Source organism: Mytilus californianus, unplaced genomic scaffold (assembly GCF_021869535.1).
Source record: "Mytilus californianus isolate M0D057914Y unplaced genomic scaffold, xbMytCali1.0.p SCAF_9, whole genome shotgun sequence".
Lineage (NCBI taxonomy): Eukaryota > Metazoa > Mollusca > Bivalvia > Mytilida > Mytilidae > Mytilus > Mytilus californianus.
The window spans coordinates 83237288-83261640 of NW_026262745.1; the positions used below are offsets into that span (position 1 = coordinate 83237288).

At 33.4% G+C, this 24353-nt stretch overlaps 1 long non-coding RNA gene across 1 annotated transcript; it reads left to right on the top strand.

Annotated features, from left to right (window-relative positions):
- Positions 1–1694: 1694 nt before the first annotated feature.
- LOC127714760 (uncharacterized) lies at positions 1695–9164 on the top strand. The gene is made up of 2 exons (XR_007987925.1): positions 1695–1833; positions 6720–9164. It is a non-coding gene; the product is annotated as an uncharacterized LOC127714760 (long non-coding RNA).
- The last annotated feature ends 15189 nt before the right edge of the window (positions 9165–24353 follow it).

Genomic DNA, 24353 nt, shown 5'->3' on the forward strand with positions numbered 1-24353 from the left:
CCGAAGTAACTATTTACCAATGTTTTACGTGGTTTCATGTGAAAGACAACTCTGTTCTTATGAACTGATTTTTACACCACCCAGGTATGAGTTGGGGAGTATCACTCGAATATATTGGCCTGTTTGAAGTCAGGAGCCTTTAATTTTGTTGTTGTCGTATCGGTAGCTGTATGCAATCTATTTTTTTTTCAATTATTGTTAATCATAAAGGGGTCAACATTAATAAAATTATATTATTTTGCACGGGGGGGTAGTGGGGGATAGACAGGTTTTGAAAATGAAAAGTCTAACCTGGTGTAAATAAAAAAAACAGGCAGAAGAAAATGAAAGAAGAATGACGCTACAGTACCAACAGGTGAAATATACTGTTGTTTTTTCCCCGCCTAACCCTCCTGATAAAGATAAAACCAGAAAAGTGCTTTGGACGCAATAAATTTTTAATAATATTTTCCCATTTTGTCACCAGGAGCAAAAGAAGTTAAGTAACTATATATATATATATGCTGGCGAATTATTGAAGCTCACGTCTTAACTGATAGTCATAAAAATAAAGAGAAAACGTATGATTACCAATAACAATCTACTGGAGACAGAAAACGTTGGTATATGCAACTAGTATAATGGTCTGGATTGGGGTCCTTCATTTCTGTATTCTTTAATGTTTTAGGCCATTTTTCTCTAATCATTATACTTTTTGCCAATTATTCTCTATTCTTTATATTCTAACACTGCATTATTCTCTTTTCTTTATTTTTTGGTCCATTTTCTCTATTCTTTATATTTTTTTCCCATTATTCTCTATTCCGTAACCTCTAGTATAGGTCACCATATAGCCTTCACAAAGGAGTAAAAGTCATCACGAATAGGCCCCGAATGGCAAAATGATTGAATGCTAATCCCATTTTGAATTGTGAACTTTTGGAAATTTGTTTTTCAATCAAACGATCTTAATAAAAAAAAAACAGATTATCGTCGTGAATGTTCGTGTAAAAGTACTAATACTGACAGATGGATCTAGGTCATCAGTTCTAATCCTCTTAGATTACTAACCTTTCAAAACTGAAAAGTAAAGATCATGCATCCTTATTGTTCAGATTGATAAAGTCTTTTCCATTCGTCGACATAATCTCCGATTTAAATACTATTGGTCTAATAACCGCTGTGCAAGGCTAGTTTTCTTATCAGATAACCTCCCTTCTTAATGTGATGTTGTAATCAATCGTTTTATTTTTACCATCTTTATATAATATTTCATTCTATTATTTAAATTTGTGATTCATTTAATATTTAAATATAATAATTTTATATTTTATTATAGATAAAAACAAGGAAATTTGAAAGTCTTTGATTCATAAATTACCTTTGTTCAAATCATAAGTCAGGCGGTCTATTCTGTCTACATTAAGTTAAATATACACCGGGGTATCATTGGCTATCAAAAAGGAAAGGAAAACATTGTATAACAGAAAACGAGAATTGAATGCAGAAATTGAATGCAAATTTCAATTCTTTTCTTGTTTAGAGAAATCGAAAAACGAAAAACAAAAACACTTTTGATATTCATTTATAGGTTTTTGAAAAATCAAAAACGAAAAATGAAAACACTTCCGTTTTCCGTTTTGGTTTTCGAAAAATCAAAAATGAAAAACGAAAACACTTTTGTTTTTCATTTTGGTTTTTAAGAAATCAAAAACGAATAAAATGCTCCGCAGGGCGCAGCTTGATACGACCGCAGAGGTCGAACCCTGAACAGTTGGGGCAAGTATGGACACAACATTCAAGCTTGATACAGCTCTGAATTTGGATTGTGATTAAATATTTGACACAGCATAGGTTTCTGACACAGAATGAATGTGGTCTAAGAACTTAAAAATTTTAAATTGGACATTCACCTATTATGGTCCAATATCCAAAATCTAAATACATGGTTAGATTCAGCATATCAAAGAACCCCAAGAATTCAATTTTTGATGAAATCAAACAAAGTTTAATTTTGGACCCTTTTGACCTCAATGTGGACAAAGTTGATAATGGGGCTCAAAAATCAAAAATCTAAATACATGGTTAGATTCAGCATATCAAAGAACCCCATATATTCAATTTTTGTTGAAATCAAACAAAGTTTAATTTTGGACCCCGATTTGGACCAACTTGAAAACTGGGCCCATAATCAAAAATCTAAATATATGTTTAGATTCAGCATATCAAAGAACCCTAAGAATTCAATTTTTGTTAAAATCAAACTAAGTTTAATTTTGGACCCTTTGGACCTTAATGTAGACCAATTTGAAAACAGAACCAAAAATTAAGAATCTAAATACACGGTTAGATTCGGCATATCAAAGAACCCCAATAATTCAATTTTTGATGAAATCAAACAAAGTTTAATTTTGGACCCTTTGGACCTCAATGTGGACCAATTTAAAAACGGGGCCCAAAATCCAAAAACTTAATACACGGTTAGAATCAGCATATTAAAGAACCCCAAGAATTCAAGAATAAAACCCCATTGAAATTGGTCAAGAAATAAGCAATTTATACGAAGTATCTTCTTTTGCACAATACTGTGCAATTGAATATTTCTTGCTATTGCGCAATACTGTACAATTGACAATTTCTTGCTATTGCGCAATATTGTGCTATTGGATATTTCTTGCTATTGCACAATACTGTGCAATTGAAGATTTCTTGCTATTGCGCAATACTGTGCAATTGAAGATTTCTTGCTATTGTGCAATACTGTGCAATTGAAAATTTCTTGCTATTGCACAATACTTATTATATAATAATTTACACATCCTGTTTGGTGTGTATCTCCTACCATATCATTATTATTTGCTTTTAAATATAAAACAGAAATAACCAACTTAAAATGGAAAATTTTAAAAGAAAAAAAAAAGGAAAAAAAAAAATCCCCCCCCCCAAATTTTTTGAACCCCCTTATGATTCATCACCCCCAAACTCAATCCCAGCCTTCCCTTTGTGGTATGGAACCTTGCAGTACAATTTCAGAGAGATCCATACACTTGAACACAAGTTATTACTAGAAAAATGCTTATTTTTGGCCCCTTTTTGGCCCCTTATTCCTAAACTTTTTGGGCAATTACCCCCAAACTCAATTCCAGCTTTCCCTTTGTGATATGGAACCTTGTAGTACAATTTCAGAAAGATCCATACACTTACACACAAGTTATTGTGATGAAACTAGAAAAATGCTTGTTTTTTGCCCCTTTTTTGGCCCCTAATTCCTAATATTTTGAGGCAATTACCCCCAAAATCAATCCCAGCATTCCCTGTGTGATATGGAACCTTGTGGTACAATGTCAGAGAGATCCATACACTAACACACAAGTTATGTCTGGAAGTTACAAAATTGCTTATTTTTGGCCCCTTTTTGGCCCCTAATTCCTTAACTGTTGGTACCATAACCCCCAAAATCAATCCCAACCTTCCTTTTGTGGTATTGAACCTTATGGTAAAATTTCATAGAGATCTATTCACTTAAACTAAAGTTAAAGTGCGAAAACCAATGTGTCTTCGGACGACGCAGGACGACGACGACAACGACGACGACGACGACGACGACGACGACGCCAACGTCATACCAATAAACGACCGCAAAATTTTTTGCGGTCGTATAAAAATGAAAACACTCGGTTTTTTTTGTTTTTTTTTTTTATATTTCAAAACGAAAAACGAATGGACCCAAATATACACGGACCCTTATTATAATTATCTGCCTTTGATTTTAAGTCTCTCTCTCTCTGATCATCTCTCTCTCTTGAGATTTAACAATTTAAATACTTAGAGAACCACAGTGTATTTATTTCTCTCAGATTTTATTAGTAATTTATTTACATTTATAAAAACATGAAAAACAATCAAACAACCCTTACACATCCTTCTTTCCTTTGACCATATTTTGTCTTATGCAATGCAAACGCACAGTATAATGTTTAGTGTTATAATCTGACGTATGATGAAAAACTTGTACTGATTTCAGCCCTACCTTTTGTTATTCATCCCGAATTGAAGATCATCATGATGAACACAGAACCCGTAAGCACCGCTAAAAAAACAACCATAAATTTCTCGTCACCAGAGAAATAAATGTATACCAATCCAAAGAACAGCAGAGAATAATAAACGTAGTCATTTAGTAATACATTCATTGTTCTTGTTGTGGGAAACCTATGAATTCTCTGAAAGAAAAAAATATTTCGAATAGTTCCTGGCACTTGGGTTATACGACTTTGTATGAATCTGGTGATGATCTTACAAAAATTATATGAATTAGTTGAAGCTATACTTACTACTAGAGCGTTCAAACAAAACACGAAGGTCCCATTTTAACAAGGAATCCAAAATAAAATATTTAAATTATATCTATATATATAATAAAGAGATGTGGTATGATTGCCGATGAGACAACTACCCAACAGAGTCCAAATGAAGTTGATTCAAACAACTATAAATGACGGTACGGCCTTCAACAATGAGCCAAACCAATAACGTTAATGCAGCTATTAAAGGCCCCTATCATATATATTTTAAATCATATTTACAGTTTGCAGTGTTTTATGCAAACTGCAAATAGTTTTTCGTGGAGTCTTGGATCTAAAACTAACGTGTCTTTAAGACTTCCTTTGGCCAAATTTACAAATATGTTGTGTAATTCTAAGGGAAAATGCTTAAAATTTGACTTTTTACGAAACGAGAAGGATGAAATCATCATGTTTTTAAAAGAATTTGGCCGAAAACATAAGAAAGCAGGTGAGATAAAAGTTATTTAACCTGAAAATTCAACATGCAAGGTGTGTACAATTGTATTATTATATACTACATGTTGAAATGTTGTTTAGTATATTATCATATGATTTGTAATGTATTATTAGTTATCTTAATAAAGAATCTGAATCTGAATAATCCTATTGTAGTGGCTGTTTTCATGATAAGACAATACACAAATTAGCAAAGTACTCCAAATTTTGCCATATGATTAACACGATTAAGTGACTGATAATCGGGAAAAGATACCAAGTGGTCTTTCAAGGTCTTTCAAAAAAGATCGAAAACACCATGGACAAAAGAAGAGACAAACAATAGTAAAAAAATGACCAGGGGCGTGTTTTATTGGTCTTTTCTGAACATCTCCAGGATGTCTTCTGGTGAAGAGTCCAAAAAAATGAAACTGCACCTCTTCCGGAGATATTCTGTAGAAGAAGCAATAAAACAAGAATTCAATTTGCCGTCGAATATAGCAGAATTTTTTATGTTGGATGATTCATTCGGTAGACATGACTGTAATAGTGTGCTCTGTTTTGGCATTGAAGTAATTATACAAAAAGTGTAAAAACAAAGAAAATTGATTGGAAGAAATCGCTGTGTTCGTGACATTTTTTCTCTGTGCTTTCCTAACTCAATTTTGAAAAACAAATCCGGCTTCGAGCTTTGACCATTTGATTTTCAGGAATAATCTTAAACTGTACAAGAATTTGTAAATGTGGTCTGGTATATGATCGGAAAGGACATCTTGTCTATCAAAATTTTTTCAAGTAACCAAACTGGATTTTGTTTTTGTATATAAAAGATATCGCAGAGTTCTCAAAATCTTTTTTCCCTGGTGGTCCTTAAAAATCTGCTGGTCCTAACTATTTCTATTGCAAAATTTCGATGGTCAAAACCTTCGGACCACCACGTTTCCAGAACCTTAATTGTATATGTATACAAGGAATACAATACAAGGTCATGGCGTTTCGTAGACTGTTTAGGATTAAATCCGTTGGTTGTGTACTGATTGATACTTTAGTCTAGGAGATCAAGATTTATTTGTCAGTTGTAATTGGCTTTGAACAAACTTAAGGTAACTGCAAATACTGACAATACTCTTATTTCGGTGCTTTGTGTCTATTGACTTAATGTTAGTTGTTTTTTGTGTCTCTTATCGATCTTTTGAGTTAATCCAACTGCAACTGATTTTTACAGTTTGCATCTTGTATCTTGTATCTTGTTACACCACTGTCCCAGTTTAGGGGAGGGTTGAGCGTTCACAAACATGTTTAACCCTGCCACATTCTTTATGTGCCTGTCCCAAGTCAGGAGCCTGCAGTTCAGTTGTTGTCGTTGGTTCATGTCTGTCGACTCATATTTGATTTTTTTGTAAATTGTTTTGTTATATATATTAAATTATGCCGTTAGTTTTTTCGTTTGAATGGTTTCACATTGTTCATGTCGGGGCCTTTTATAGCCGACTATACGGTATGGGTTTTTGTCATTGTTGAAGGCCGTACGGTTGCCTATAATTGATTACATCCGCTTCATTTGAACTCCGGTGAATAGTTGCTTCATTGGCAATCATACCATATCTCCTTATTTTTATATTATATACTTGACTTTTAAACTCGTGTTTTCCTGAACATGCATGAAATATTTGTCACTGGACGTTAAAAATATGCAAGCAAAAATCTTTCAATTTAAACTCGTGTTAAATAAGGGGATAACCATTTGATATATTTTTTGGGGGGTTGGGGTGGGGGACAGGAGGATTTTGAATATGAATATGGTGGCCTGGTAACAGCTGAAATAAAATGCTTCGCTGGGCGCAGCTTGATACGACCGCAGAGGTCGAACCCTGAACAGTTGGGGCAAGTATGGACACAACATTCAAGCTTGATACAGCTCTGAATTTTGATTGTGATTAAATATTTGACACAGCATAGGTTTCTGACACAGAAAGAATGTGGTCTAAGAACTTCAATTTTTTTAATTTACCTATTATGGTCCAATGTCCAAAATCAAAATACATGGTTAGATTCAGCATATCAAAGAACCCCATATATTCAATTTTTGTTGAAATCAAACAAAGTTTAATTTTGGACCCCAACTTGGACAAACTTGAAAACTGGTCCCATAATCAAAAATCTAAACACATGTTTAGATTCAGCATATCAAAGTACCCGAAGAATTCAATTTTTGTTAAAATCAAACTAAGTTTAATTTTGGACCCTTTGGACCTTAATGTAGACCAATTTAAAAAACGGGACCCAAAATTAAAAATCTAAAAACACGGTTAGATTTGGCATATCAAAGAACCCCAATAATTAAATTTTTGATGAAATCAAACAAAGTTTAATTTTGGACCCTTTTGACCTTAATATGAACCAATTTGATAGCGGGCCCACAAATAAAAAATCTAAATACATGGTAAGATTCAGCATATCAAAGAACCCCACATATTCAATTTTTGTTGAAATCAAACAAAGTTTAATTTTGGACCCCAATTTGGACCAACTTGAAAACTGGGCCAAAAATCTAAAATCTAAATACATGTTTAGATTCAGCATATCAAAGAACCCCATATATTCAATTTTTGTTGAAATCAAACAAAGTTTAATTTTGGACCCCAACTTGGACCAACTTGAAAACTGGTCCCATAATCAAAAATCTAAAAACATGTTTAGATTAGGCATATCAAAGAACCCCAAAAATTCAATTTTTGTTAAAATCAAACCAAGTTTAATTTTGGACCCTTTGGACCTTAATGTAGACCAATTTAAAAAAAACAGGACCCAAAATTAAAAATCTAAATACACGGTTAGATTTGGCATATCAAAGAACCCCAATAATTCAATTTTTGATGAAATCAAACAAAGTTTAATTTTGGACCCTTTTGACCTCAATATGAACCAATTTGATAGCGGGCCCACAAATAAAAAATCTAAATACATGGTAAGATTCAGCATATCAAAGAACCCCATATATTCAATTTTTGTTGAAATCAAACAAAGTTTAATTTTGGACCCCATTTTGGACCAACTTGAAAACTGGGCCAAAAATCTAAAATCTAAATACATGTTTAGATTCAGCATATCAAAGAACCCCATGTATTCAATTTTTGTTGAAATCAAACAAAGTTTAATTTTGGACCCAACTTGGACCAACTTGAAAACTGGGCCCATAATCAAAAATCTAAACACATGTTTAGATTCAGCATATCAAAGAACCCCAAGAATTCAATTTTTGTTAAAATCAAACTAAGTTTAATTTTGGACCCTTTGGACCTTAATGTAGACCAATTTAAAAAACAGGACCCAAAATTAAAAATCTAAATACATGGTTAGATTCGGCATATCAAAGAACCCCAATAATTCAATTTTTGATGAAATCAAACAAAGTTAAATTTTGGACCCTTTGGACCTCAATGTGGACCAATTTAAAAACGGGGCCCAAAATCCAAAAACTTAATACACGGTTAGAATCAGCATATTAAAGAACCCCAAGAATTCAAGAATAAAACCCCATTGAAATTGATCAAGAAATAAGCAATTTATACGAAGTATCTTCTTTTGCACAATACTGTGCAATTGAATATTTCTTGCTATTGCGCAATACTGTACAATTGACAATTTCTTGCTATTGCGCAATATTGTGCTATTGGATATTTCTTGCTATTGCGCAATACTGTGCAATTGAAGATTTCTTGCTATTGCGCAATACTGTGCAATCGAAGATTTCTTGCTATTGTGCAATACTGTGCAATTGAAAATTTCTTGCTATTGCACAATACTTATTATATAATAATTTACACATCCTGTTTGGTGTGTATCTCCTACCATATCATTATTATTTGCTTTTAAATATAAATCAGAAATAACCAACTTAAAATGGAAAATTTTAAAAGAAAAAAAAAAAAAAAAAAAAATCCCCCCCCCCAAATTTTTTGAACCCCCTTATGATTCATCACCCCCAAACTCAATCCCAGCCTTCCCTTTGTGGTATGGTACCTTGCAGTACAATTTCAGAGAGATCCATACACTTGAACACAAGTTATTGTCTGGAAACTAGAAAAATGCTTATTTTTGGCCCCTTTTTGGCCCCCAATTCCTAAACGTTTCGGGCAATTACCCCCAAACTCAATTCCAGCTTTCCCTTTGTGATATGGAACCTTGTAGTACAATTTCAGAAATATCCAAACACTTACACACAAGTTATTGTCATGAAACTAGAAAAATGCTTGTTTTTTGCCCCTTTTTTGGCCCCTAATTCCTAAAATTTTGAGGCAATTACCCCCCAAATCAATTACAGCCTTCCCTTTGTGATATGGAACCTTGTGGTACAATGTCAGAGAGATCCATACACTTACACACAAGTTATTGTCTGAAATTTACAAAAATGCTTATTTTTTGCCCCTTTTTGGCCCCTAATTCCTTAACTGTTGGTACCATAACCCCCAAAATCAATCCCAACCTTCCTTTCGTGGTATTGAACCTTATGGTGAAATTTCATGGAGATCCATTCACTTAAACTAAAGTTAGAGTGCGAAAACCAATGTGTCTTCGGACGACGCCGGACGACGACGACGACGACGACGACGACGCCAACGTCATACCAATATACGACCAAAAAATTTTTAATTTTTGCGGTCGTATAAAAATAGGCATGCTTAGCGACAGATCAAAATGAATAATAAATCCTCCTGTCCCCCCTTCCCAGAATATCAAATAGTCGTCCCCTTACTGTTATTGTCCGTATAGTTCTTATATTTATCCAGCTTATCGTCCCCACAGGAATGTCATATTAAGGCTGCCATACCATTAAAACGTTTATCAGACAGCTCACATTCTATTTTATCTGCATTCATAAATTTATTACGGTCACTTAGACTAAACGACGCCATGTTTGTTATATGCCTCTGTCGTCTAAACTACCTATTTAAAAGGAAGAGGTAGAAGAGAGACAGAAGATCTTCCAAATGCAAAAAAAAAAACAGAAATGGACCTCTTCTGGCTCTCTACTGAAGAACAAAAAAACACGCCCATGTGTTCCAAAAAGGTGAGTAGTTCTTGCAATACAAGTGATAACTTGTGTTACTCGTTGCAAGTAAAACTCCGGAGATAATCAATTTTATGCGACAGTCGAGAGAAGAGGACGGGATTGGAGTAACGACAAGTGCTGCATAAACGTAGTCGTAGTATGGTAAAACGATTAAGAGTTAGACGTACACTGACATGTATTTAAATCAAAATGTTCCAATATCGACTGAAATTCCTTTTTAATAATTAACCCATACTTCAATAAAGGTTTAAGGATTAAATTATTTCATGGAGTATAGAATCAAAATAAACTTGGTATGGTTTATGATAGTTACAGATAAAATGTCCCAAGTTGAACTTCGGAGTACACCAAATTATCCTTTGCATATGTAAACATGAACATTTATTTACACGTGGTATCTTACAGTTTTAAAACTAAATGAACTTATTGTTTCAAAGTTATACTATGTAAATTAAAGTTATACTATGTAAATTTACCTGTAAAAATTCATGAAGTCAATGATTCTAGCAGCTATCGGACTCTTTCTATTGAGGAAAATGTTATCCATTGATGCCCTGGTGAGATCAAAGGTTAAATTTTAGCACAAATGTTCGGAAGTTAACAACGACTATAAGTGTTCAAAGCGGGAAATTTGACCTCTAAATCTTAGTATAAATTGTTTATAATTGCCCCCGATTCTTTGTTATTGAAAAAAAAATAATTATTTTATCTCGACCCTTATAAACACTGTGTAGCATCACCTCCGGATATAGCTACCCCTGAAGCGGTGGAAAAAACAAATGTGAAGTCAGGTAAGGGTAAATTCTTTTTATTTTCATTATATTCTACGTTTTGCTGACAAGTAAATTTTTGTGATACTGATTCTTAGTTATGTAGCTACTATTTAGGGCTGATTATAATCATTAATAGACCACTTTCGAGTTATGACCTTCACCGGAAAAGTTTGTCAATTTATATGCGCGCCTTTATGACGTCATTTACCAGATAGGGGGGCCGCCTGTATCCCTGCACTATTAAAGTTCATCAAGCGTAATCGTGATCGTCATTATGCAGGATAAACTAGAAATAATTGTTGTGTCCGTAGGTACTTAATCACAATTCCCTAAAAATTTAATTTGCCGAATAATTCGTGCAAAAACATAGCATTATATTTTCTAAACCGCTCGCTCAACATGGGATAGAAGTGACGATGCCCCTAAACGCACGAATGATGTCCCACTAAAACCAAAGTTTTGACGGAAATGCAACGAACTCGAAAGTTGTCTATTGGTTTTCTCTCTCTTCAAATCGTCAGGATAGGGTGGTACCAGCTGTTAAACGAAGCATCTCACGAGTACAAACTTGTTAAAAACACATTTATCCTTCAACTATTCATTTGACGTTTTCGTAGAACAAAGGTATATCGATCATATTTAAGCTTGAACATTTTGTATTTCGAAATAGACTATAATTGTTTACACAGAGAAATTTATGTAAATAAAGCGGATAAATTGTACGGCGAATAGTTGTTTACTATACGGTGAATAGAATAGGTACTTTTTGCTATCATTGTTTCTACACAGTGATATTAAAAGAGATAAAATATTTAAGAAATAATTCATGGGGGCTGTCGCTCGTGGTAAAATATTTAGCATTAAGGGCCAACCCATGGTAAAATCAATATAAATTCAAGCCCCGATGAATTATTTCTATTCTAATAGGACAATGACAGCAATTCTTTTGGATCGAAGCGCTCTATGTGAAGGGAAATGTTTGCTGTTCCCGAAATTGAACACGCTATAAATATTGACGTAAACGACGAAGAAAATTGAATAATTTTAAAAGTGACATGCTTAAACGATATACAATAACATACTAAGACAGATTTGGATGAATTTAATTGACTATCTTATTTTCATTTAAGAAGATATGGACATTATACAAATTCTTATCATCGTTTTTTTTATATTTTCATGTTTTGACGACTGTCAGTTTCCTATTCGTGCATTTTCCCGTAAAATCCTTACATTCTTACGTCATCGTTCAATGACGTCATTTACACTGTCTGACGTGAGACAAACTTCATTCATAAAAAGCATACGACGTAGGAGTAGGATTGGAACAGCCCAAACAAATCATGACGTTGACTATCAGCTGACATATGAATATATTCGAATTTTATCACGGGTGCGTACTCAAAGCGTTTGAAAAACGTCATATTAGAATGATCAATAATGTTCGATTGAAGGTGGTTCTCCTAATTTTACCGAAGTAAAAGTTGTACAAAAAAATCAACAACTACCGTTGAAAAAAAAACCAACAAAACAAACACTTTACAAATATTGTGTTTCGAAGCGCTTTTCTTGGTTTTTCTTTATCAGATACGCTCAATTTGACAAACCAATATATTTGAAAGACAATTAACGATCTATAAATTATACTTAAATACGCTAGGAGCTATATCATAAAAGGATAATTTTAGTCGATTTGTAAAGCTCACTAGAGCTTGTATTTATGTAGTCTGTTAACTGAATATTGACTTAAGATAAAACTTTGAACTGACATATTAAAGAGAAATTCCTAATCCAGCGAAGCCGGAAACAGCCGTTTTACCGGAGATAGTTGGACCGGAGAATTTGAGAAAGGAAATATATATAAATCATGCCAGTGCCGAATAAATCAAATCTGAGCTGCTGATAACCCCGTGGACTAATGGTGCTCTATGCTTCGTTTGAAAACGATTAATTAAAAAAAGAAACGAATGTGCTTCGTTTGACGTAGTCACAATCCCTATTTTCTTTTCGTTTATTCCCATAAAAATTCTACTAATCATCGAACCTTTTGTGGCCACGAGCAATTTACGTAGCCTGAGATCCTGGTGTACTGCTCCACAGTAAGTTCTTTACTCACGAGAAGATGAGGTTGGGCTAGGATCCTAGGCTTGCGAGCAATGTAGTGGTCGTCACCATCAGAAAAGTAATTGCATAATTTTACGAGAACCTTAGTTTTGTTACAACAATGTTCGTGTTTCTCTTGCCTTTACATTTCTTTTTTTATGTTATTTATTGTGTTGTTTTATTTCTGCAATGTCTGTGTTATTCTTTATATCGGTCACAGTAAATTTGCTCGGTCATCAAATTTTCTCGTAGTTTCATATTTGGATATATTTTAGGAACAGATGAGTCACATGCGCTAACATAATTTGGTTATGTCTGAGTGTTAGATAAGGATCATCGATCCAATGTGTCATGGTATGAAGCCTGAATATATAATTTATTAACGTGATCAGCACGACAGGGTGTCAATGATAAAGGATGGACTGCAAACTCATCTTTAACCAAAACGTTTCATGATGCTAAACTTTTTTAATTTCCTTGTACTTTTTTGTGGACTGTTATTTGTTTTTTTCCTTTGGAGTCTGGTCGTATTTAAATGATATTAAAAAAAGTTGCTTTCTTAAAAAAAAGAATTGCAAAACTTGAAACTGAGTGGCTGTTTGGTTTAAAAGAATAAAACAACAAAATATAGCTGCTGCTTTTAATCGCATCTTTTAAATAAGAAGAGAGCTGACATGGATTTCAAGTGTAACTATTGTTCACTGTTCAAGAAAAGCCTAGTTTGAGTTATTTCTAAGTTCAAGCCCCTTATATATAATTACATATTTCTCGCATTATATGTACTTAATGTTGTTCTACATTGGAATTCACTGCCGATAGTATTTTTACAAGTAGATTTGAAAAAAAAAATACATACTTTATTTTTTACATTTTACAAACCTTATAGCTGCTTTTGAACTTTGAATTTTCAGAATTTACTGAGAATTGTTTCTTTGAAAGATTATCAAACTAAGTGTTTCTTTATACTTTATTTTTATATATTAATTCCTGTTTCTATTTCTATAAAAAAAAATTTATTGATGTATACTTATTGATGCCAGGGTACAAAAATTGAGTAAAATGAATTTGTCGCTAAATCTGTACTGTATTTTCATAAAATATTACCTCCGCCGTTTACAGGGTTATTTTGTTTCATTTTCAAAGTGTACAGGTTCCATTTTGGGAAACTGGATGAACGTGCAGATAAACAGCATCTAAATCAAAAGTTGAGCTATAAATGTAAAACGTGAAATGGCTTAATAAAACGACTTTTAAAAAGAGTTCCAGCGCTGAAGTTCCGAATAGCCCATCAACTTCAAAACTCCCCAATGATACTGCACGAACCTAAAGGTCCAAGAAATAATGAGATTTGATAAGGTTGCCATAGAACCAACTATCCATAAAAACCAAATGACAATGTGAACACCATACGACCCTCAACAATGAGCAAAACTCACAACGTATAGTAAGCTACAACAGGTCCCTGCCATGACAAAATGTGAAAAAATCTCAAAAGAGATAAACTACAGCTAGATGACTTTTGGGCTCTTGGTATCTCATTTTTTTTGCATGAAAGAGTTCACCATACAAATGAATTTACATCTTCTTATTTTATATTAGAGTGTAAATTGTTATCGACAGCATTCTTCCATGCATTAAAAACCATGTTATATAAAAAATAGATTGAGAATACATAAGTCATTGGTGAAGCAGGACTGGTATGAGAAAAAAAGTCGATGAAGGGAACACGTCAATGAGACAGGTAACCCAAGGGCACACACAAAAGAAGAATGCAGAAAATAAAAGTAAAAAAGCCATCTAGAGGTCAACATTTGTTGACACAATAGGTAGCCGTCTATACGACTGCAGTCCTTTTGCGCCATTTGCCTTTTTCCAAGATATACCATTTGCGCCAAATTACCTGTATGTGATATATAAAGTTAATTATGGTATCTTAAATCAAATCAAATATGGATTAAATAGGACTAAATAAGAATCGTGGCAAATACAGATGACGACGTCGTTTTAGAAAATGATTTTTAAAGAGGCATTGTGATTCATGGTTTTGACACTTACATGTATATGACATTAAAAGTTCTCTGATTGGGTGCAGAAGATGTATTTGCTGACAGCACATTTAAATATTTCCAACTTAAACTTCACCTGTGAACCAGATAAAAGAAGGGCTAAGGCATTAAGTATTTTGAAAACTCAAAGCACGACTGTCAAATCACGGACCATCATTTGGAATTTCCTGTCTTTGGTTTATTTATAAACTCTCAAATTTTCTAAATATCTTTTGACTGACTGAAAACCAAAAGTTTTAGTAAAACATTTATCTTTTTATATCTTGGATATGGCCCATCAATATTACCATCAAACAATCTTATATGGCGGATTGTACATTTGGTATTACCATTGTTAAATACATTGTCTTTTTATGTCTCTGTAAGTTTTATATGTCAAAATTGTGTTAAGTTAGATTTATTTTTTTTGAAAGAGGTAGAGCCTATTTCTAGAGAACCTATTTCACAACAGGACAAATTTTAAAAGATTAATCTTAACTTGACTAACAGTTTAACAGCTCCGTATGTGTATTTTAAGTATCTAACATTATAGTATAAAAATAAGTCGATGTGGTTTGATTGCCAATGAGACAACTATCCACATAGTCCGATTTACGTGGATGTAGGTAACTATATTTTCAGACTGTAGGATAACCATACCAGTATATTCAATACAACGTTGGAATAATTTAGGCAAAAACCATAAAACGCCAGACGACCTCAAAGCCAAAGTCAAAGAACTGGCAGAACAAGTTTATGAATTAAACAACAAAGTGAAAGAAATAAAGACAGAAATCAACAGTCATACGCCAAAATTTTCGAACGACCTACAAGTCAAATCCAAGTACAAAAAAGGAGCTCATCGAAAAGTAATAGAAAGAAACCACTACATATGATTTATATGTAGATGGAATACATCCAGACAACCTTCTAGCACGCACCTGGCTCAAAAATATCCCCGATCAGACTGAACGAGATTGTTGGTGTTGTTTGCAGTCCTAGGTCAGTGCAGGCACTTCCGCGCTAAACCAACACTGTAAACACATACATCAAGACAAGCAAATCAGAGAACTTAAAAGACGTGGTAGTTACCTGGATTAGATTTAAACAAAACTCAGTTAGATTATTATCTAAATTAAACTGTCGCGATAAACCAAGACTGTAACACAAACAAACAGCAGATACCAAATCAGAAATATGAATTTAGTAACTACAATACTGATAGTAAGCTTCCTTTACAACATTTGAATTCATTGCGGGTAGAAGACCACTTACACTACCACTAAAGGCGAATCAAAACACTTATAATACTTCTAATACTTTTAGGAGGGCACATCGAACAAAACCCAGATCCAAGAGGAAAACAACAAAGCGTATACCCTTGTGGACTATGTGACCATCCTGTAACATGGTAATTTTCGAGGGCGTATGATGTGACGATTGTGACATATAGCATCACAGATCATGCATTGAATTGTGCTCAGCAGACTATGAGCTCCCAGAAAGATCAATGTTCACATGGCTGTGCTGTATATATGACTGAACAAATGTATCATTCATTACATTCCACAACTATGAACTAAACACTTCAAACTATTATGAACCACTATCACATAACATCACATTTGAATCAATATCATCAAACATATTTAACCCGTTAAAGACCAGCAGCCCAAAAATCATAACACAACCAATAATTAGTCGAAACTCCAAAGATAAGAGCAGAATACATAGTAGCAACATCTTTAACTTACCAAAAAATGAAACCATAGAATATTAACCATATACTGCAGAACCTAAAAGATAAAATATCAGAGTTCAAAGCAGCGTTAAGCTACATCAAACCAGACATGATTTGTGGAACAGAATCATAGTTAAAACGGGAGAAAAAAACTGGGGACAATCCCACCAAGGACGCATTTAAATCAAGCGAAGTCTTCCCAGAGGGTTACAAAGCATACAGTAATGACAGGGGAACACTATAGGCGGAGTCTTTATGCTAGTTGTTACGGCCAGAAATCACCTTTAAATTGTAGCCAACCAAAGACGCAAATCAATAATAGAATTTAACAAGATTTATTATACACAAATTTACAAGAAATACTATACAAATTGAAATGTCAAATTAACTATTAAAATATATGTCCGATCCTTTGTCTTTTCTTTATCCGGAATTCTTCTAGTAACTGTACGGAATATGTCCAATCTAGTATGTATAGTTAACGTAAATAAAAGTGTCATTTCAACAACTCCAGACAATTTCTGTGAAACCAAGTATAGTAATGTCTCATCTGTCCAATTTCGGTTTCGGTATATATAGCTGTCACGGAAACCTCTAGAACACTGTAGAACGGAAACTTCTAGAATACGCTAGAAGTTAAAAGTACACATCGTAGATTATGATCATTCTGGAATCATTATGTAAGTCAAATAGAAAGTTCGAATCATTCCATCAGTATCTATGATTGTTCCAGTGATTTCTAAACTGCACAGTTATAACATTCTTTTGTAAACAACTATAAGGCCACACAAAACAAATTAGGCAAAGATAGTAAACATAATAATTACAATATCATAACATAGTCCATAACGACATCATAACAGTGGAACAATCAGAATTAGATACAAACCTTGGAATTGAATTGGTTAAGATACAGCTGAAAGGCAAAAACGAAAATAATCGGCTCTTTTTACATGCCCAACGAAACATGAAATGTGTGGACGAATTTTAAAAATCATTAAACATGGCAACATCCAAAAACAGCAACATCATGATGACAGAAGATTTTAACTGTCCAGATATAAACTGGGAAACACAACGACAGTAAACTCAAACGCAAATGATAAAGAAATCCAAACTAAACTCATGGACTTAACAACACCATTTTAACATGCCCATATCCACGAACTACTATCAAGAGAGAACAACCTTCTTGATATAGTACTTACTCCAAATCCATCTCTAGTAAAATCATCAAGAAACCAGCAGGCATATGATATATCATATCACCAAATGGTAATAACTGACTGCGACACTAAGCCACACTGTCAAAACCAAGAAAAGTCTATATCTATTCAAAGGCAAATTGGGAGAAACTTAATGAAGATATCACCATAACATCATAAAGGATAAAACAAATGTACAAGCAGGGTCCAAGCGTCCAAGAAATGAGTGACACAATTAAAAACGAATTATTCAAAAGTATGGACAAGCACATACCATCCACATAAATCCGCTCAAAAATAGTCTCCACTGGATAACACACAAAACAAGGGTTCTTTTTAAAAAGACTTTACCAACAAGCAAAGCGCGCAAAAAACTGGGCGAACTATAGACGCTTCCAAAAACAAATCAAGAGACAGATTAGAAAAACTGAACGGACATATATCAACGATACCATACTAAACGGTTTAGAAACAAATAATACCAATCCTTCTGGAAATATATAAAATCCAGGGAAAATGACAACATTGGAGTATCCCCATTAAAAAACGATGGCAAACTCATTAGTGACAGCCAATGAAAAGCCGAAATATTAATACAATTTAAATCTGTCTTCACATTATACAAATCCACAACAATACCAGAAACAACAAAACATATTGAGGAATCCATACCTTACTTCATCATACTAAAAAAGGGGCTTGAAGAACTGCTCAAAGATGCGAACCCATCGAAAGCTTCTGGACCAGATGGAATCCCGAACAGAATACTCAAAGAATGCGTAAGCCAAAAAACACTAGGACTGACAGTGATCTTTCAAAAATCTGTAGACACTGGAACTCTTTATATGCTCTGGAATATTGGATAGTTAAACTGACGAAAGAAATTTTTATCGAAATATTTTTGTTTGAGGCAATTTGCCGTTTATTTATTTCGATGGTAATCATATTTGAAAAATTTATATATTTTTAAATATTTGTATACCGGAAAGAGTGTGAAAGCATTTGAACCTTATTTTTTGGGGAATCATTGTAATCATTGTTCTGGCTTCGTGTTGCATAAAAGATATTTGAGTGTTAATAACAGAATATATGTTTGTTTAAAGCAAGGATCTGCATATAGAGTAAAGCTATTAATATCCTTGGTTAAAGACAAAAAAGCGACATCGACAGACATTTTAATAGTTATGTATTCATTATTAATTAGTGGTTTTATAAAAGGTAATTGATATTCCAACATGTTTTGCACTTCCGCATTTAATATTTTACATCTAGTGGTGTTCACTATCATCCTGTTATTGATATTTCTTGAGCCTGAGTAGAATATTTAATGTATCAGGCACCTTTTTTTCATATAATATTCCGATTTAACAAAAATTGATAGCTGTCGATGACCCGTTGTCGGACATACAAAGTTGCGATCTGTTTTTATGATATGGCATTTAAAATGGATAATGGCCCATATAAATTTAAAAAACTGCTATAAGCATTGTTCCTTTATTATAAAAAAAATAAAGGCCCTCCCAATTTAAATGAATGACTCCTACCTATTGTTTTGTTATTTGGAGATCCAATTTGGCTTTGTGAATGGACATATTGATATGAATATAAAATTTAGATGTGGTCTGATTGTAAATTACACAGCTTTGCACCAGAGCCCAAATGACGTACAGATAAGCAACCATAGAGCATTCAACAATGAGAAAAACCCATACCTTATATTCAGCTAAAATTCTCCGACATGATAAAATATAAAACAATGCAACCGACAGTCTGATTCACATGCAAAACAATAAACGAAAAACAAATATGAGAGAAAGAGATCAACGACAACCACTGAAATACAGATTCCTGGTTTTGGACAAGCACATACATAATGTTGCGGTGTTAAACATGTAAGTTAGTACTCACCCCCCTAACATCGGACAGTGGTGGTTTTACAGCACAACATAAGAAGAAACTGTAAAAATCAGTTGAAAAAATCTTACTCATGAAATCGACACAAAGCACACACAAAAAAACAACGAACATAAAGACTAAATACACAAAGTTCTGATCTAACATAGTTACCTCAAGCTAGTTCAAAGCAAATCACAACTAATAGATTAATCATGTTTTCCTAGCTACCAACATAAAAATAAGGAGACGTAGAATGATTGCCAATAAGACAAGTCTCCACCAGAGACCGAATGACGTAGTAGTAAGCAACTATAGGTCACCGTAACACCTTCAACAATGAGCAAAACCCATTACGCATAGCAACCTATAAAAGACTCGGAATGACAAATGTAAAACAATCCAAACGAGAAGACCTGATTTATGTACAGAACAATAAACGAAAAACAAAAACACAAAAGACACAAAGTACAGATATGAGAGTACTTGAAGTCTAGTATTTTGGGGAATTTTTCGATGATACGGTAAATAATTTCAGACAGAATTATCTCTCTTTTAATACAGATTTAAATATGATGACTTGCATAATGCGTCGTGAATGTAGAATGTATTTGTACATTTTTGTCTCCTTTCCTGGTAAACCTACCAATAAAAGTCCGACGAATATTACTGATAGTTTTCGCTAATGTTAACAAATCATTGTTATTATTTTATATTTGTGTCCATCCAATAGGCAGTCAATTTTACGATAATAAAGAAAAATAATGGTCCTTTTCTCTATGATTTTAATTGTTTTGATAACAATATTACTTTGTCATAACCTGTTTTTTTTTTCATCTTGTTGAGAAGACCTACGCTTTTTTTTCAAAGGAATCTAGCTTACTGTTTATTCCGAAGATTTGTTATCTTCATGTTAACATAATCAAAAAAATTGCAAGGGGTTCCGCGGAACCCTGTGTCTCGTCTGCGATTGCTACTGTCAGTGTAAAAGTGTAGTGTTGACTTAAAAAGTGAGTCCATTTATCAGTAAAATACAGAATTAAAAAAAATCAAACTTTTTCTTTAGATACTATTTCTTGGTCTTGAAGATTAGCGTCAATTCAAGTTTCATAACAATCCAGGAAGGTTTACATAAATTTCGCAGGCTCGACCAAAACGAAAGATTTGAGATACACGATCCCCATAAAAAAAACGGGAGTGATGTTACGTGCCCCGGAAGGGTAAACAACTATTAATATTAAGAATATGAAACATATTGCTCAAGTAATTTTTGTCTCGCCTGCGACAAAAGTCGCAGAATGCGACACATGGGGATTACTATCCGGCGGCGGCGGCGTAAACTATTTGTACAAAGCTTTATATTTCAGAAAGTAGAAGACCTGGATGTTCATACCTTGTATGCAGATACCATATGTTACGAAGTTTCAGTCTGTCTTATGGTCCATTGCCTTGGACCTCATTTTCATGGTTCAGGGTTGCTTGGAAAAAAATAGTTTTTTTGTCATGTGAATTTCTCACTTATTATGAGTAATAGGATAACTATATTTGGTATATGGGTTCCTTGCAACGTCTACATGTCTGTCAGACAGGGTTCGCCTGATCTCGACCTCAATTTATGGATCAGTAATTAAGGTTAAAGTTACATGATTAGGTCCGTTTCACGGATACTATAAGCAGTAGGTCAACTATATGTAGTGTATGGAATGACTGTAAGGGGTACATGTCAGTCTAGCCAGTGTCATCTGACCTTGACCTCATTTTCATGGTTCATTGGTCAATGTTAAGTTTTTTGTGTTTTGGTCTGGTTTTTTCTTCAGTTACCATAAGCAATGGGTCAACTATATTTGGTGCATGGAATAGTTGTAGTGTACATGTCTGTGTGACAGTTTTTATCTGACCTTGACCTCATTGTCATGGATCTTTAAAAATGATAAGTTTATGTGATTGTGTGCACTCTTGTTATAAAATGCAGCTAATCGTTTAGTAACTGCATGCTGGGACGATTTTGTTAGCTATATATGATTGATTGATTGTTGTTTTTTAAATGCTTTTTGGCAAATATATCATTTTTATTTCCGGAAAAGACGAATACAATAAGTAGGTTTTGCAGAGTAAATTGACCGGGATGACCGGCTGGACATTTTGACTGAAACTGGGATTGAGGGTGTTGAATTGGGGTAGACATGGTGCATCAATATACACTGTTCAAACTTTATTATATTCAGGGGGGATACTTGTTTATTCTAAGTGCATTTTGTTTTTTTAGAAAAGCTGTAGTTTAGCAATCAGGACAGAACGTTTCTTAATATGAAGATGTTTTTCTATATACTTTTAACCATAAATACAAAAAGGGATTAGATGTGAACAATTACGAGGTCACCGCGCTGTCTCGACAATGAGCAAAACCAATACACTGTAAATGCAGAAAACATTTAACTTATTTTTTCTCTCAACATTTTTTAAGCTATTCAAAAGATACTTAATTTTAAATCCATTTAAAAAATTAGTATCACGCGAAGTGTCAAACCTTCAATGGCTGACTTCTGTCGTTTTTATCTAGCATATTGATTGTATTTCTTTCTTAACAAAAGAGAACAATTATTATGATGACTTGCATAATGCGTCGTGAATAGTTATAATTACTTTATTGGTGTAGGACAGATCAAATTCTTTAAAGTACAAAACAGAGTGACAGAGTGGGTGTTATGCTGACAAATCATGTTATTGTTATGGATAATGAAATCGTATTATTTTTTTTCTGTCTGCGAGAGATGATTAGTGGTTTTTGTATGAAAATCAACATGTTATTCTGGTCAAATCGGTACATTGTAAACGAAGGAACAACAAGAAATTTTCGCACGAAGTTTTATGCTGAGCTCATTAATTCTACTATACAAAGGATATGCTTTACTGATATTGGACATATATTTAAATTAAAAATAGAAATGAATAAAAAGGGATATGGGGTAACAGTATGTAGTATTTGAAGAGTGCATGCCACTATCAATTTTGGATATGACGGATGCAAATATTCAATTGATTGGTTCGCCTAAAAAAAACTCATTTACGACTATCAAATCACCAGTTGACGGTAGCAACTCTTCTAATACGGTACTGTATACTTGTTATTCCTTAAATTGCCGACCTAGTTTCAGTACATGAAAAATAAATATACATATTACCCATAAACGTGTTCCATACCGTGAATAATTAAATCAACATTAATACCGGGTCTTGACCTGCGTTGCTGCATGCAATTGATTAAAGTAACATGTATACAGAAGCCTAACTGATAATTTCCTTCTATTTGAAGCCCTGGAAAGTTTGACGAAAATTTTCATTGTACAGTGAGTGTTGTAAAGTTTCAAACTATCGGTAAACAGGAAGTGGTTGCACGGCTGATGTTAAAAATGGCTGACATGCTACAAGTTATTTCGTAAAATTTAGAGAAAATTCATGTTTTCAAACTATGTATATATGATTAATAATGTAGAATTTTCATTTATTTTTGCAGGTGACCGTTGTTTAGAACAGAAATTAATTTGAAAGAATTTGTACATGTGGAATATTTCTTCGTTTTTTTCTTAAAGGAAGTCGTTCCAATACTGTAAAATCCGAAAAAAAGAAGCTATTGTAAGGTATGTCGTGGTGCAAGTTGTAGTACAGGCTGTCTCCTCCTCTTAAACATCTTTACGAACGATTTGTAGAACAGATATTTACAAAGCAATCAGACAACCATGACACAACTCAACATTATCAAGCTCCATACCAAATATAAAATCATTCCCTTCCATAGAAGCTAAGAAAAGCTTGAAGAAAATTTCCTTTGTTTAATGAGTGTTGTAACATTTCAAGTTCAGATGTAAAAATTGCTTTCATGCTCCAACTCAACATTATCAAGCTACAATATATAAGTAAACGAACTTATAATTATATATATAATAGTATATCTTATAATTCAATCATGAGTCCCCTTATCCTTATATTAGTACTAAAGTTTTTTTATATAAAGGAACCTATGTTTTCAGGAAAAGCAGGTCTAATTGCGGATTTTTTTCCCAAAAAAAAATGATCTCGTCTTCAATATTGTATTATATAATATACATAACCAATAATCGGTTTCATTCCGAATTTTAAGTGTCTCCCTTCGCCAATCTATTATTGTGATCAGTTAATCCAAGTTTGGTTATACATGTATTACGTCTATTTTCAAACCTGATTAAATTAAGATTTATTTCTAATTTTTTTCATTTCAATCTTTTTAATATGAAAAAAGTTTCATATTAACATATTACATGTATCTATCTCGAATTTCTGTAATATTTTTTCATAATAATCAAAGAATTTGAGGTTCATCAAGGACTATTATACTATATCATATGTTAGTATAATAGTCCCAGGGGTTCATTTAAGCTTTCAGTGCTTTATTTGATATTTCAAGTAAAAGGTCACAACTTAATGTCTATATTTTTTGAATTTAGGATGTTAAACAAACTTATAGCACTTTCGTTTTACTGAGTTAATTGATTATTATTGATTGGGTTTTATTGTCTATTAAATATCATACTGTTTATGTTTTATCTTGGTTATTTGTTATAAGAGGAAAAGCATTGCTTGGTGCAATCGTCATTTCTTGCCGTATTTACGTTTTGACACCTGTCATTTCTTGCCGTATTTACGTTTTTGACACCTGTCATTTCTTGCCGTATTTACGTTTTGACACCTGTCATTTCTTGCCGTATTTACGACACCTGTCATC